This window comes from Scyliorhinus torazame, chromosome 7, assembly GCF_047496885.1.
Source record: "Scyliorhinus torazame isolate Kashiwa2021f chromosome 7, sScyTor2.1, whole genome shotgun sequence".
NCBI lineage: Eukaryota > Metazoa > Chordata > Chondrichthyes > Carcharhiniformes > Scyliorhinidae > Scyliorhinus > Scyliorhinus torazame.
The window spans coordinates 277957616-277972641 of NC_092713.1; the positions used below are offsets into that span (position 1 = coordinate 277957616).

The 15026-nt window shown below is 48.7% G+C and overlaps 1 protein-coding gene across 1 annotated transcript in view; it reads right to left on the minus strand.

Annotated features, from left to right (window-relative positions):
- gabrb2a (gamma-aminobutyric acid type A receptor subunit beta2a) overlaps positions 1-15026 on the minus strand; it is a 521644-nt gene that overhangs the window by 115181 nt on the left and 391437 nt on the right. The window lies entirely within an intron of this gene.

A 15026-nucleotide genomic window follows, 5' to 3' on the forward strand; every position in this document is an offset into this window, starting at 1 on the left:
AATTTAAAAATTAAACATTGTTAAACTAATTAAACATAATTAATTAATCATAATTTAGAGGTGTTTCTAAGCCAGAGACCGGAGTGTACTGTATTTAGCATTTACATTTACAGTAGAAATCTAGTGCTAGGAAACTAGTAACTTTAAAAAAATATATATTTTTAAATTTAATTTATTAATTAGTTAACGCAATGTCAATTAGAGGGGTGTAGTGCTCTGACTGTGAGATGTGGCAGGTTCGGGAGGCTTCCAGCATCCCGGGTGGCTACATCTGCAGAAAGTGCACCCAACTGCGGCTCCTCACAGACGGCATGGTTCGGTTGGAGCAGCAGTTGGATGCACTTAGGAGCATGCAGGTGGCGGAAAGCATCATAGATAGCAGTTATATAGATGTGGTCACAGCCAAGGTGCATGCAGAGAGATGGGTGACCACCAGAAGGGGCAGGCAGTCAGAGCAGGAATCCTCTGTGGTTGTCCCACTCTCGAACAGGTATACCGCTTTGGATGCTGTTGGGGGGGGGGAATAGCCTATCAGGGGAAAACAGTGGCAGCAGAGCAGTGGCACCACGGCTGACGCTGATGTTCAGCAGGGAGGGTCAAAGCGCAGAAGAACAATAGTCATAGGGGACTCTATAGTCAGGGGTGCAGATAGGCACTTCTGTGGACATGAAAGAGACTCCAGAATGATATGTTGCCTCCCTGGTGCCAGGATCCAGGATGTCTCAGAACGGGTAGCGGACATCCTGAAAGGGGAGGGCAAACAGGCAGAGGTTGTGGTGCATATTGGTACGAACTACATAGGCAGAAAGGGGGATGAGGTCCTGCAGCAGGAATTCAGGGAGCTCGGCAGAAGGTTAAAAGACAGGACCTCAAAAGACAGGATTACTCCCTGTGCCACGTGCCAGTGAGGCTAGAAATACGAAGATAGAGCAGCTAAACAAGTGGCTAAACAGCTGGTATAGAGGGAGGGTTTCAGTTATCTGGACTACTGGGAGCTCTTCCGGGGCAGGTGTGACCTGTAAAAAAAGGACGGGTTGCATCTAAACTGGAGAGGCATTAATATCCTGGCCGTGAGGTTTGCGAGTGTCACACAAGAGGGTTTAAGCTAGTATGGCGGGGGGTGGGTACAGGAGCAATAGGTCAGAAGGTGAAAAAATTGAGGGAGAACTAGGAAATAGGGCCAGTATGTCTCTGATAAATAGCAGACAGGGAGATGTTGCTGAAAATAGCGGGACTGGTGGCCTGAAATGCATATGTTTTAATGCAAGAAGTATAGCAGGTAAGGCAGATGAATTTAGAGCTTGGATTAGTACTTGGAACTATGATGTTGTTGCCATTACAGAGACCTGTTTTTTAAAAAAAATATTTTTTATTCTCCTTTTTCACATTTTCTCCCAAATTTACACCCACCAACAATAAACAATAATCAGTCACAAATATGTCAATCTACATATCAATAACAACGATCCCATCCTCCCACCAAACCCCAAACATTAGCCCGCATGTTCACACAAACAAATCATAAAAAGGAATTAGGGATCACCCATAGTCACCATTAACACACACAGCCACCCTCCCCCCAACCCGCCCGCCCCAACTAATGTTCGATGTTATCCAGTTCTTGAAAGTGCATAATGAATAATGCCCATGAATTGTAGAACCCCTCCATCCTTCCCCTCAGTTCAAACTTAACCTTGTCAAGAGTCAAGAATTCCAACAGGTCCCCCCGCCAGGCCACGTCACAGGGTGGAGAGGTTGCTCTCCAACCTATCAGGATCCGCCTTCGGTTAATCAACGAGACGAAGGCTACAACCTCTGCCTCCGCACCTGTTTCCAACCCTGGCTGGTCCGACACCGACACCCCGAATATGGCCTCCCGGGGGCCCGTGTCCAGTTTCATGTGCACCACTTTAGAAATTACCCTAAAATCCTCCTTCCAGTAATCCTCTAGCTTTGGACAGGACCAAAACATATGAACGTGATTAACCCCCCCCCCGCAACGTTCACACACACCTTCTACTCCTTCAAAGAATCGGCCCATCCTCGCCCTCGTGAGATGTGCTCTGTATACCACCTTCAGCTGTATCAGCCCCAACCTCGCGCATGACACTACCCCCTTCTCCAGTCCCTCTGTCGTCAGCACCTCCTCCAGCAATGTGGAGGCCGGCTCCACCGGGAAGCTCTGTATCTCCTTTCTGGCAACATCTCAAACTTGCATGTATCTGAACATTTCCCCCTGCTCCAGCCCATACTTCGCTTCCAGCTCCTTCAATCCTGCAAACTGACCCCTAAGAAACAAATCTTTTAGTGTCTTAATCTCCTTCTCCTCCCTTTTCCGAAAATTTCCATCCCACTTCCCTGGCTCAAATCTGTGGTTCCCCCGAATCGGCATTTCCCTTACCCTGCCCCCAAACTGAGTGTTGGCGAAACTGCCTCCAAATTCTCAATGTAGCTATTATTACCGGACTCCCTGAGTATTTCCCCGGGGCCATCGGGAGCGGCGCTGTTGCTAGTGCTTTCAATCGCGACTCCCTGCACAAACTCTCCTCCATTCTGACCCACTGGGAATCAACCCCTCTGACCCAGCTCCGCACCTTCTCCACATTCGCCGCCCAGTAGTAATATATCAGGTTCGGAAGACCCAAATCCCCTGCCTGCCTTCCCCTCTGTAGCAGCACCTTTCTAACTCTGGCTACCTTCCCTCCCCAAATGAACAAAGTAATCCTTCCCTCAATCTCTCAGAAAAAAGACTTTGGCAGGAAAATCGGCAGTCATTCAAAAATAAACAGAAATCGTTCATTTAAACCGCCTGTGCCCGACACAGCAGTGACAGAGGGAGACCATCCCACCTTGCCAGATCAGCTTTCACTCTCCCCACCGAACTATGAATGTTGTACCTGCGGAGCCCCCCCCCCCCCCCCCCCCACTCCCGGGCAACCTGCACCCTCAGGTATCTAAAGTGAGTCCCTGCCCTACGGAATGGCAGCCCCCCTCCCCACCCCTGCCCCGACCGAGACACCACAAAATACTCACTCTTGTCTAGATTTAGTTTGTACCCCGAGAAAGACCCAAACACTCGAAGCAGCTCCAATATTCCCCCTATCGACACACTCGGTTCAGCCCCCAAGTTCAAATCGTTCTTCTTGACCGGGTCACCCAGCAACGCAAACCAACATTGACCGTGACCGGTTCAACGGCCGCTGAGAGATCGTAAGTCTTAAGTCAACGCTCGCTACGAGTTAGGCGCTCCGAGCTATCAATCCGTACCAACTTCGAATCCCGCAGACTCAGAACCCGAACAAAAGGCCATTAGTTCGCCTGACCTGGTGGGCCAGTCCGAAGTTAAGTACAGGCCTGTTAGTCGTAGAAGTAGCTTAGATGTAGAATTTGTGCATGAGTAGCGATTACTGTGTATAATAAATGTGCTTTGATTTAAATCTTACTAATCGGCGTATTGAGTTATTGGTCATTACTCGAACTTGAACCTCGTGGCGGTATCATAAAGATACCTGGCGACTCGAGAGCAAAGGTTATAAAACAGAACCAAGTGAACCAACCAAAGGTTAGCAACATATTACTGGCGACATCTGACGGGACCCGAACTAGAAGTGGCTTCCCCACTCCGGGAGAACCCAAAAATTTGAATTAGAGATCCAATTGAGTACAGAAAATCACAAGTGTTCAAGCAGTTCTGACCAATCCTCATAATTCGGAAGTGTGTGTATGCATACGTAACTAACAGGGCTATAAGGTAAACTGATAGGTTTTTTGTTGCAACAAAACTGTCGGGAGTTTGTACTTCGGAAATTAGTGAAAGCCGTACCCGTATTTACAGCACCGCCTTAGCTCCCCTGTTCCAAATTTAAAAGAAGCATTCCGACAAGAAAGATGGCAATGCAGGCAATGCAGCGCCTCATGAACCCAGAGGAATTTGCAGTCGCAGCGACCAGCAGCTGTAGAGTAAGACAGTGTCCCGTATGGGAGGAAGAAATTAGGAAGTACCTCAAAGGGAAAGGATGGCCCCTTTGCAGCGAATTCTGTAGCAATGAGGAAACAGGTCCCGGAAGTATAGGACATACTTGGTGGGAGAACCTGAGCGAGATCCACAAGAAGAGCTTAGGGAAAGCTCGCAAGCCGATGGCAATCGTGTCCTGCTTGGCACAGTTGCGAGGCACAGAGGAGGTCGTTAGGACGCTCCGGAAAGAGGTAGAAGGCACACATCGAATGAGTAAGGTCGATGTTAGTGAGGTAGAAAGAGAGAACTTAGAGTTGAGGAGGAAGTTGGCAGCAAAAGACGGAGAGGTGGATGATGGCAAATGGGCACACCAGTCTTGTCTGGTGCACTTAAGCAGCTTCCAGTCCCAGTATGAAAAGGCCTATCAGGACACGCAACGTGCAGTCCTGGTACGAGAGGAAACCGAAAAGCAGGTAGAGACATTGCAGAGGCAGTGTGGTGACATTAAGGCAGCGTTAAGAGCACTCCATGCTGCCACCACGGAGCAAAGACAAAGCTCATTAGACTACGCAAAGTGCCGGAAGCAGATTGCAGAGTTGCAATCGCTTTCAGTCCCAAAAGGATTCCAGGAGATCTTTGGAGCAAAATTAGATGAGGAAGACGGCCCTGATTGGGAAGAGTTAAATGAAACAGCGCAGAGATATGTTCAGGGAACATGTGCGCAGGGAAAGCCCCAAAAGAGAAAAGCGCCCCAACCCCCCACAGAGCAGATAGTTCAGGCTCCAATGAACCCAGTAACCACCCACCGCACAGCCACATCGGACGACACCGAAACAGTGACCCAAATACGGGACGCGTGCGATAAAATCAAACCGTTCCTCCCCACCTCAGAACCCCACCATTTCTTTGCCAGAGTAAAGCAGCAGGCGACCATGTACGGCCTGGATGAGCGAGAGCATGTAAAGCTCACAGTTTTAAGTTTAGACCCTTCAGTCGTAGCAGCCCTTCCCGACCCACAGAATGTAGGAGGAGGCACCCTTGCAGAAATGCAGAAATCCTAGACGCGATCGAGTATAACCGGGGTGAACCCATAGATGGCCTCAATAAATGCAGGTAAAAGAAAACCGAGCACCCCACAGCATTTGCTGCACGCCTGTGGATCCACTTTGCAGCAGTCTTTGGAGACTTAGACCACACCCATTTGTCCCCAGACAACATGGCCAAATGGACCCGCACCCTTATCTCCCATGCCACAGAAACAGGACAGAAAGCGTGCGCGAATTATGATCCCTCAGAGGAGGCTCATAATGAAAAATGGGTAGTAAAAAGATTGTCCCGCGCCTGGGAGCAGTCTGTACAAAACAAACCCGCAGTTAAAAATCCCGAAGAAAAGCAGCCGACGCAGATATACAGGCAGTTAAAACACACCAGAACCCCGCATGGGTAAAATGAAGGAAGGAACAGCCCCCCACAAAAGTTACAGGAGTGTTACAACTGTGGACAATTGGGACACTTTGCAAGGGAATGCAATGCCCCACGAAAGCCACAGAGAGCCCAGCAGACGGGCACTCTAAGTAGGAATAAGACAGAGCTCATTCATAGTGTTAGCACCCGTTCAGATCAGACGGACCTGACCGGAATGGACTGACGGTGTTCGGGCTCCCCCAGTTGGGCCTGCGACACCCTTTGGGATAGGTCCGGACGACCGGTAGTCACAGCGAAAATATGGGGTCAGCCCATCGAGTTTCTCTGGGACACAGGAGGGTCCCGCACCACAATAAATTCCTCCACCACGTTCCAAAAGGACACGTGGCCCATCACAGCCAATATCACCCTCAGCGGCTTTACAGGCCACTCACAGCAGGGACACATCACAGCCCCTGTACCCATTCAAATTGGCAACGTCACCACAAGCACCCCGTAGTTTTAGTTGACCTGCCCCACACAGCAGAACACATTCTGGGAATAGACTTCATGAATTCCCACAATCTATCATTTGATCCAGTCAACCAGTGTGTCTGGAAAGTGGCAAAGACTGCAAGAGCCCCCGCAACGCTCACAATAGGTGAATACGCCAACAAAATCAGCGCAGTAGGCGAATTTTGGTTGAATCCGACCACGCTTAGCATGGACAAGCAGGTTAGGGCAGTTTTACAGAAAAACAGGACAGCATTCGCGACCCACAAACACGACTGTGGCCGGATGGCTGGCTCCGTACAAATCACAGGACCTGACCCAAGACCCCAAAAACAATATAGGTTTCCCAAGAGGCAGAGGGAGAAATCACAAAAGTAATCGAAAGCTTATTAGAGCAGGGCATACTTAAATCAGTAGCCTCCACTAATAATGCCCCAATTTGGCCAGTGGGAAAGCCCGATGGATCATGGCGACTGACCATCGATTACCGGGAACTCAACAAAATCACCCCCGCAGCAGCCCCCACAGTAGCAACAAGTCCCGAGACCATGCTCAAGCAGGGACTCAATTCCCAATTCTTTACGGTTTTGGATATCAGTAATGGATTCTGGTCCATTCCATTGGCAAAGGCGTGCCAGTACAAATTTGCCTTCATCTTTAAAAATCGACAGTACACGTGGACATGCCTTCCACAAGGATTCCACAACTCCCCCTCCATTTTCCACCGACAGCTGGCAAATGGTTTAGCCAAATCTTCTCGCCCCGAATGTCAGGTCCAGTACATAGACGACCTACTACTGCAGACAGACACCAAGGAAGAGCACATTGAGCTTCTGTCCGAACTCCTGGAACTCTTACACTCAATTGGTTGTAAAGTTAACCCCAAAAAGGCCCAGATTTTGGAAGATAAGTTGATATATTTGGGTACAATTATCACACATAGTAAACGCGAGATCGAGCATAAAAGGATTGACTCGATTGCTAAATTGCCCCTTCCCCAGAACGTTTCAGCCCTCCGGTCGTTTTTAGGACTGGTTGGCTGCTGCCGAAACCACATTGACGGTTTCGCGAGCAAGGCAGCACCCCTCTCAGACCTCCTAAAGAAAGGAGCCCCCTGGGAATGACTTCCGCAGCATACGGATGCTGTGGATGCGTTGAAGCAAGCACTCATAGCAGCCCCCGCACTACAAGTTCCAGACCCGCTTTCCCCTTACGCGATAGAGGTAGCAAGCACAGACCGCACCCTTTCGGCCGTGCTCCTTCAGGAACGGCATGAACAGTTAAGGCCCATGGCTTACGCCTCCAGAGTTTTAGATGCTGTGGAGCAGGGATTTTTAGCCTGTGAGAGGCACCTGCTCGCAGTATTCTGGGCAGTCCAGTATTTTTCGTACATTACCGGACTGAACCCCATCCTCACGGAACACACCGCCACCCAACGTTTACTGGACGGACGACTCAAGGACTGTACAGTTAGTCAGATAAGAGCAGCCAGATGGACCCTTCTTTTGCAGGGATGGGACATCACTGTTAAAAGGACAAAGACTCACACTTTATTAGCCGACAACCTACAGTACCCCAGAACCCCCCATGAATGTGAAATTATATCTCCACACCACAACACAGGCCCCTTTATTGCTAAAACACCCCCAAGAAAGATAGGTAGTTCAACCCAGAGCCCCAAGCACACAGACATGTGCGAGCCCATAAAGATATATGTGGATGGATCTTCCACAATATTAGAAGGGAAGCGCATAACAGGATGCGGTATTTATGTCGAGGACCCGCAGGGACGCGGCGTAGGTGAAATAGCAATAAAACTTCCAGGACACTTAGGCACGCAGGCAGAAGAACTAGCTGCCATCGCATACATAGTGGAACACCCAGATTCCTTCCCCAGCCAGGCAGACATATACTCGGACAGCCTCTTTTGTCTGCAACAGCCTTACAAAATTCCTACCCCTGTGGAAAGCAAGAGGATTTGTTTCCGCAGACGGAAAACCCCTTCCTTCAGCCCCATTGCTCCGTCACATCTTAGAGAGATCACAGAACAGGACATTTGGTATAGTCAAAGTTCGAAGTCACCATCGTTCCTCCCCCCCTGGAAATGTAAAGGCCGACACATTGGCTAAAGCAAGTTCCAGGCACGGATATTTTTGGACGCCCCCCGAAAGCGCACCAGTGAATGCAGTTCAGGTCTCGCAGACTAAGATCGAGGATCTAGTGCAGGCCCAGAAGTAGGACAGCAATCTCAAGGAGATTTGAAAGGAAACTATCCAGCCCCCTATGATAGGTTTAGAAATGCACTGACCACACATGACGGTGTGGTGTTAAAAGACACCCTTTATGTGGTTCCTGAACAGGACAGGAATCAACTGATTTGTTTATTCCATGACAGTCATGGGCATCAGGGAATCGATCCCACTACAGCCCACCTCAGGCAGCTCTGCTGGTGGCCGAGTTTAAAAGACAATGTAAATCACTACATTGAGAATTGTCTTATCTGCGCCCAGAATAATCCGGACAGATACGCCAAAAAAGCTCAACTCAGTCACACCCGACGCGTTAATGGCCCCTGGATTAACTCCAGATTGATTTTATAGGACCATTGCCCCCTTGTAGGAATGGTTATAAATATGTACTCGTGGTGATAAGACACGTTTACCAAATGGGTGGAAGCATTCCCATCCAGAACCAACACAGCAAAGACCACAGCCAAGATTTTAACCCACCACACCTTTACGAGATGGGGACTGTCCCGCAGCATTGAATCCGACCAAGGTTCCCATTTTACGGGACGTGTCATGAAGAACGTCCTCACGATATTTGGCATTACCCAAAAATTCCACATTGCATACCACCCCCAGTCAAGTGGTTTCGTGGAGCGCATGAATCGGACCCTAAAATCCACCCTCAGAAAAATGGTCCAGCAAAACAACGCCACTTGGGACTCAGTCCTCCCTTTTGCGCTGATGTTGTTGCAAAATACAGTTTCAACTCCTACAGGTTACACCCCACACACCCTCATGACCGGACGCCCCATGAATGGCACAGAATTTGTATTAGGCTTAGACATGACCAGCCCCAAAGTAACGGGCCTCACACACGAGAAAGCAGTAGAACAATTGGTGGCGAATGTTAAAACGGCTCAGCTAGCAGCCGCAGTGAAATTGGGCACAAGAAAGAAACAGAGTAAGGCTTGTTTTGACAAGACAGTGCATGTGACTGAGTACAGTGTAGGATAGTAAGTCATGCTCTCTGTATACAACCCCAGCACATTCCTGACACCAAAGTACTCGGGTCCGTACTCCATTGCGGACAAAGTAAGCCCTTCTGTATACAAGATAAAGTATCCCAACGGTAAGACTGCGTGGTTCCATATCAACCAGCTGAAGGCATAGGGAACGAAGTCTAACCACGCACACCACGTCATGCTCGACGCAGCACACCAGACCCCGCCCACAGCCAACGTAACCCTACCATCCCCCAACACGTCCAGCCCAGCCACGGGCTCAACCTCGACTCCACCCCCGAAATATACACTCCGCCCCGGAACGCCCACAGACAGCAGCAGCAGCGACTGTGACTCGGACACTAGCCACAGAACGCCTCCCTACTATCCCCATGCAACAGGACCCACACCCAGCGAATCTGACCACGATTCGAGTGATCCCTTCATGATCACTTTCCTAAACAAACCCCACCACCGACCTACAATGACGACCCCGTTTCCGTCCGCACAGAACTAGACACCATCTTTTGGCACCGATATAATTCGTACAGATTCGTCCGGAATGACGAGAGCGATCCAAAATCACACCATGCAGCCCTATCAGCCCTGATATACTCGAGAGTTTGGCATCCGGGAGAAGATGACGACCTTGAGTCTGACTCCCAAAACGAGAACCCCTTTGCGACCCTGTTCGCAACCGATAACTGAGGTGTCCAGATGATGTTTTAAAAGGAACCGCTTGGGAGAAAACGGTGTCCTTTCTGATGGAACCTGCAGCATGTTTTATGTTTTTTGTAGTGTTTTGTTAAATGTTGTATGTTAGACCGGAATTTTTTTTTCCACGGCCCCACGCCTTTTCGGCCGAAACCTCTGAGAACTTGTCTGCAGAGACTTGTTAAGGTCCCTGATGCCAGTTCAGAGGAACTCGTCTGTCGAAGGAAACACAGATCCCCGTTCGTAACTACTCTTCTGGTTCGAGGACTAAATTTCTTGCCCGTTCTTGTCGGTTGCTCAGGCAGTGGAGAACGGCTTGGGACCCACCCTGCCTGGGAACCCCCCCTCTGGTCAGCTACGCTCGGGTAGGGCACACACGGCATTGGTCGCCGTCCTACCCGGGGACTCCATCCAACTCTTACCCGTTGCGGCCCATACCCACCTCATTTCGGAAAATTTGGTTCAAAAAGTTTTGTTTTGTTTCAGGTAACCCTTAGGTTGCCAACCCTCTGCTATTTCCATACTGAAACATTGGGATGGTAAACTGCACAGTCTGCGAGACGGATCGCACTGGTTCATTTTCTGTATGTGTGTCTTGTCCTGAAATTCGTTTTTTGGGAAAAAATGAGGGCGTCAGTCATCGTGACCAATTATAAAGGGATTAATTGGCACTAAAGGACAGACAGGCTATCGTACGAGATATTAACACAAGGTAGTAACAGACACTATACTTGATCACACAGAACTCCAGAAGCTCCAGGACCGGAGAAGAGAAGAGAAGGGAAGGGAAGGGAAGAGAAGAGAAGAGAAGAGAAGAGAAGAGAAGAGAAGAGAAGAGAAGAGAAGAGAAGAAAAGAGAAGAGAAGAGAAGAGAAGTGAAAGAAGAAGAACCATGAGAACATCCTCCGCATGGCTCATCGTTATAATGGACATTTGGTTGCACGCGAACCCCCTGGCCTCACCTCCCCCAGCCGTTAATGATTCACTTCCCCACAGTACCCAGAGCCCAGTCACAAGCGATACCACACCATCTTGGTGTGACAGGTTTATAACCTGGTACTCCCTGTCCTACTTGATAGAATCCCTATTGGTATTGGCGATACTCTGCTGCATCGTGCAGACTATTCGTCTGAGAAAATGGAGGAGAGCCTACCGCGCTCGCACCCCGGTATACAGAATAAGATCCCCTATTTTCGGATGTGACCAGACCCCCGCGATCTATAATAAAGAGCATTCATTTGCGTTTTGTTGTAAATAAAGAAATGTTCATGAGCAATTGTACAATCCTGAGCTTGACTGCCAAGCCAGGAAAATGTGTATAAAACTGCTATGATTTTGTTTGTATGGTTTAGGAAGTTAGTGTGATGAAATATTTGAGTGAGTGTAGTTTATTAAGGATAGTTAGAGGTTCCTACTTTCTTGTTTTGTAATGCATGTCCCTGCTTGACATAGTGCCCCTCAGAATGTCAGTTAAAATTTTCTTGCATAGTTATGGTCAGTATTGAGGCCATCGAAGAGTGCTCGCCGGGTCAGGGAATGGAAAGCAACACGGTTATGTGATCCTTCACGCTTCGCGTCAGGATTACAAGGAGGGGTTGTAGCCACCTGAGTTGGCCAAGTCCCGATTTAAAATGGCGAACGGCAAAGGCTGAACGGAAATTCAGCCAACAGAGGCAGAAGCCAGCAGGTGCAAGTTTGCTGTGTATTTAACTCTGCAAAGGCCCAGACAGCATCGATACTAGCAGCCATCTGCATAATAATGTAGCAACCATCTACATACTAATAAGCAATCCCCGGGAACAATAGCATCATTTGGGACAAACAAAACTCCCCGGCGCCAGCAGGAGCCAACACAAAAGAGGTTAACGGACACCTCAAGACCGCCCATCGATCAGGGAACCGCTCCAGTATTGGAGAAATCGAACCAAGCGATTGGAACGAAGTCCAATCACCGAGAACCAGGTACAGGGTCCGCCCCGAAAGGCGGGAAGCCCCTGGGGACTATAAAGTTAAGCCCCCAAGTTCAAATCATTCTTCTTGACCGGGTCACCCAGCAACGCAAACCAACATTGACCGTGACCGATTCAACGGCCGCCGAGAGATCGTACGATCGCTACGAGATAGGCGCTCCTAGCTATCAATCCGTACCAACTTCGAATCCCGCAGACTCAGAACCCGAACGAAAGGCCATTTGTTCCCCTGACCTGGTGGGCCAGTTCGAAGTTAAGTACAGTCCTGTTAGTCGTAGAAGTAGCTTAGACATAGAATTTGTGCCTGAGTAGCGATTACTGTGTATAATTAATGCACTTTGATTTAAATCTTACTAATCGGTGTATTGAGTTAGTGGTCATTACTCGAACTTGAACCTCGTGGCGGTATCATAAAGATACCTGCCGACTCTAGAACAAAGGTTATAAAACAGAACCAAGTGAACCAACCAAAAGTTAGCAACAACATCACACACACACACACACTCAACCAATAGATCAGTTAGATAGGACACGACCAATGGACATTCACGATACACACAGAGGTGACACGACCACAGGAGGGCATTACACCAACCCATATATAAAAGGCACCACACACATGATCTGCCTCTTTCCAGAGGAGACAGTCAGTGAGTAGAGACACTGGGTTGATTCAATATCACTCCCACCACGTGGATTGCAGCAACTGGTTAGTCAGTCTGGGTAGCTATAGTAGGATAAGCAGCAGTGTCGAACCCGAGTAATAGAAGTGTAAATAGTTTAATAAACGTGTTGAAGTTATCTCCACGTCTGAACATTCCTTTGTCAAGTGCACCACAAGGAAGCCGCTTATGCTACACCTAGAGCATAACAAATCAGAGGTCTTGACAGAAATCTTTGGATCCTCCCTGTCTTCAGGTGATGTCCCGGAGGACTGGAGAATAGCCAATGTTGTTCCTTTGTTTAAGAAGGGTAGCAAGGATAATCCGGGGAACAAAGGCCGGTGAGAAATTACTGGAGAGAATTCTTCGAGACAGGATCTACTTCCGTTTGGAAGCAAGTGGACATATTAGCGAGAGGCAGCACGGTTTTGTGAAGGGGAGGATGTGTCTCACTAACTTGATAGAGTTTTTCAAGGAGGTCACAAAGATGATTGATGCAGGTAGGGCAGTGCATGTTGTCTATATGGACTTCAGTAAGGCCTTTGACAAGGTCCCTCATGGCAGACTGGTACAAAAGGTGAAGTCACATGGGATCAGAGTTGAGCTGGCAAGATTGATACAGAACGGGCTAAGTCATAGAAGGCAGAGAGTAGCAATGGAAGGGTGCTTTTCTGATTGGAGGGATGTGACTAGTGGTGTTCTGCAGGGTTAGGTGCTGCGACCTTTGCTGTTCGTAGTTTCTATAAATTATTTGGAGGAAAATGTAACTGGTCTGATTCGCAAGTTTGCTGACGACACAAAGGTTGGTGGAATTGGAGATAGCGATGAGGACTGCCAGAGGATACAGCAGGATTTAGATTGTTTGGAGACTTGGGCGGAGAGGTGGCAGATGGAGTTTAATCCAGACAAATGCATTTTGGAAAGTCTAATACAGGTAAGGAATATACAGTGAATGGTAGAACCCTCAAGAGTATTGACGGTCAGAGAGATCTAGGTGTACAGGTCCACAGGTCACTGAAAGGGGCAACACAGGTGGAGAAGGTAGTCAAGAAGGCATATGGCATGCTTGCCTTCATTGGCCGGGGCATTTAGTGTAAAGATTGGCAAGTCATGTTGCAGCTGTATAGAACCTTAGTTAGGCCACACTTGGAGTATAGTGTTCAATTCTGGTTGCCACGCTACCAGAAGGATGCGGAGGCTTTAGAGAGGGTGCAGAAGAGATTTACCAGGATGTTGCCTGGTATGGAGGGCATTAGCTATGAGGAGAGGTTGAATAAACTTGGTTTGTTCTCACTGGAACGAAGGAGGTTGAGGGGCGACCTGATACAGGTCTGCAAAATTATGCGGGGCATAGACAGAGTAGATAGTCAGAGACTTTTTCCCAGGGTAGAGGGGTCAATTACTAGGGGGAATAGGTTTAAGGTGCGAGGGGCAAGGTTTAGAGGAGATGTACGAGGCAGGTTTTTTACACAGAGGGTAGTGGGTGTCTGGAATTCGCAGCCGGAGGAGGTGGTGGAAGCAGGGACGATAGTGACGTTTAAGGGGCATCTTGACAAATACATGAATAGGATGGGAATAGAGGGTTACGGACCCCGGAAGTGTAGAAGATTTTAGTTGAGACGGGCAGCATGGTCAGCGCAGGCTTGGAGGACCGACTGTTCCTGTGCTCTACTTTTCTTTGTTCTTTGACTCCGGGGATCGCCAACTGCCCCCCTGATGTAGCCGTCACTCACAATCTCTGGGAAGCATGGACATCCGTGCATGATCCTCAGGTGGTGGTCACTCAGAAGTTGGACGTTCAGGGAGTGGAACCCCAATAAATACCACAACATTTAAAAAAATTAATATAGATTACCCAATTCTTTTTCTTCCAATTAAAGGGCAATTTAGCGTGGCCAATCCACCTAGCTTGCACATCTATTTGGGTTGTGTAGTGCGACCCACGGAAACACAGGCGGAATGTGCAAACGCCACACCGGCTGTGACCCGGGGCTGGAACAGAACCTGAGTCCTCAGCGCCATGAGGCAGCAATGCTTCCATTGCATATACCACAATATTGTTAGTAGTGGCTGTTAAAGGCATTCATTTTATGGGTGTAGCTCTCATCAGATCACCCACTCTGGGGGTACGTAGACACAGGTTATGTCCCTACCAAACAGAAAACAATGTCTGAACTTAGAATCATTGAATCTCTACAGTGCAGAAGAAGGCCATTCGGTCTGTCGAGTCTGCACCGACCGTTCAAATGGACCCATATCCATGCTCCCATCCACCCTCCTCTATCCCCATAATCCCACAACCTAATCTCAACATCCCTGAAAACTAAGGGGCAACTTAAAATGGCGACTCCACCTAACCCATACATCTTCGGACTGTGGGAGGAAACCGGAACACCCAGAGGATACCCACGCACACACGGGGAGAACATTCAAACTCCACACAGACAGTGACCCATGGCCGGAATTGAACCCGCGTCTCTGGCGCTGTGAGACCACTGTGCCACCGTGTCACCCAGCATGGTTTAAAAAAAAAATAATTTACGTTTATGTGCGTCGCTGGTTAGGCCAGCATTTATTGC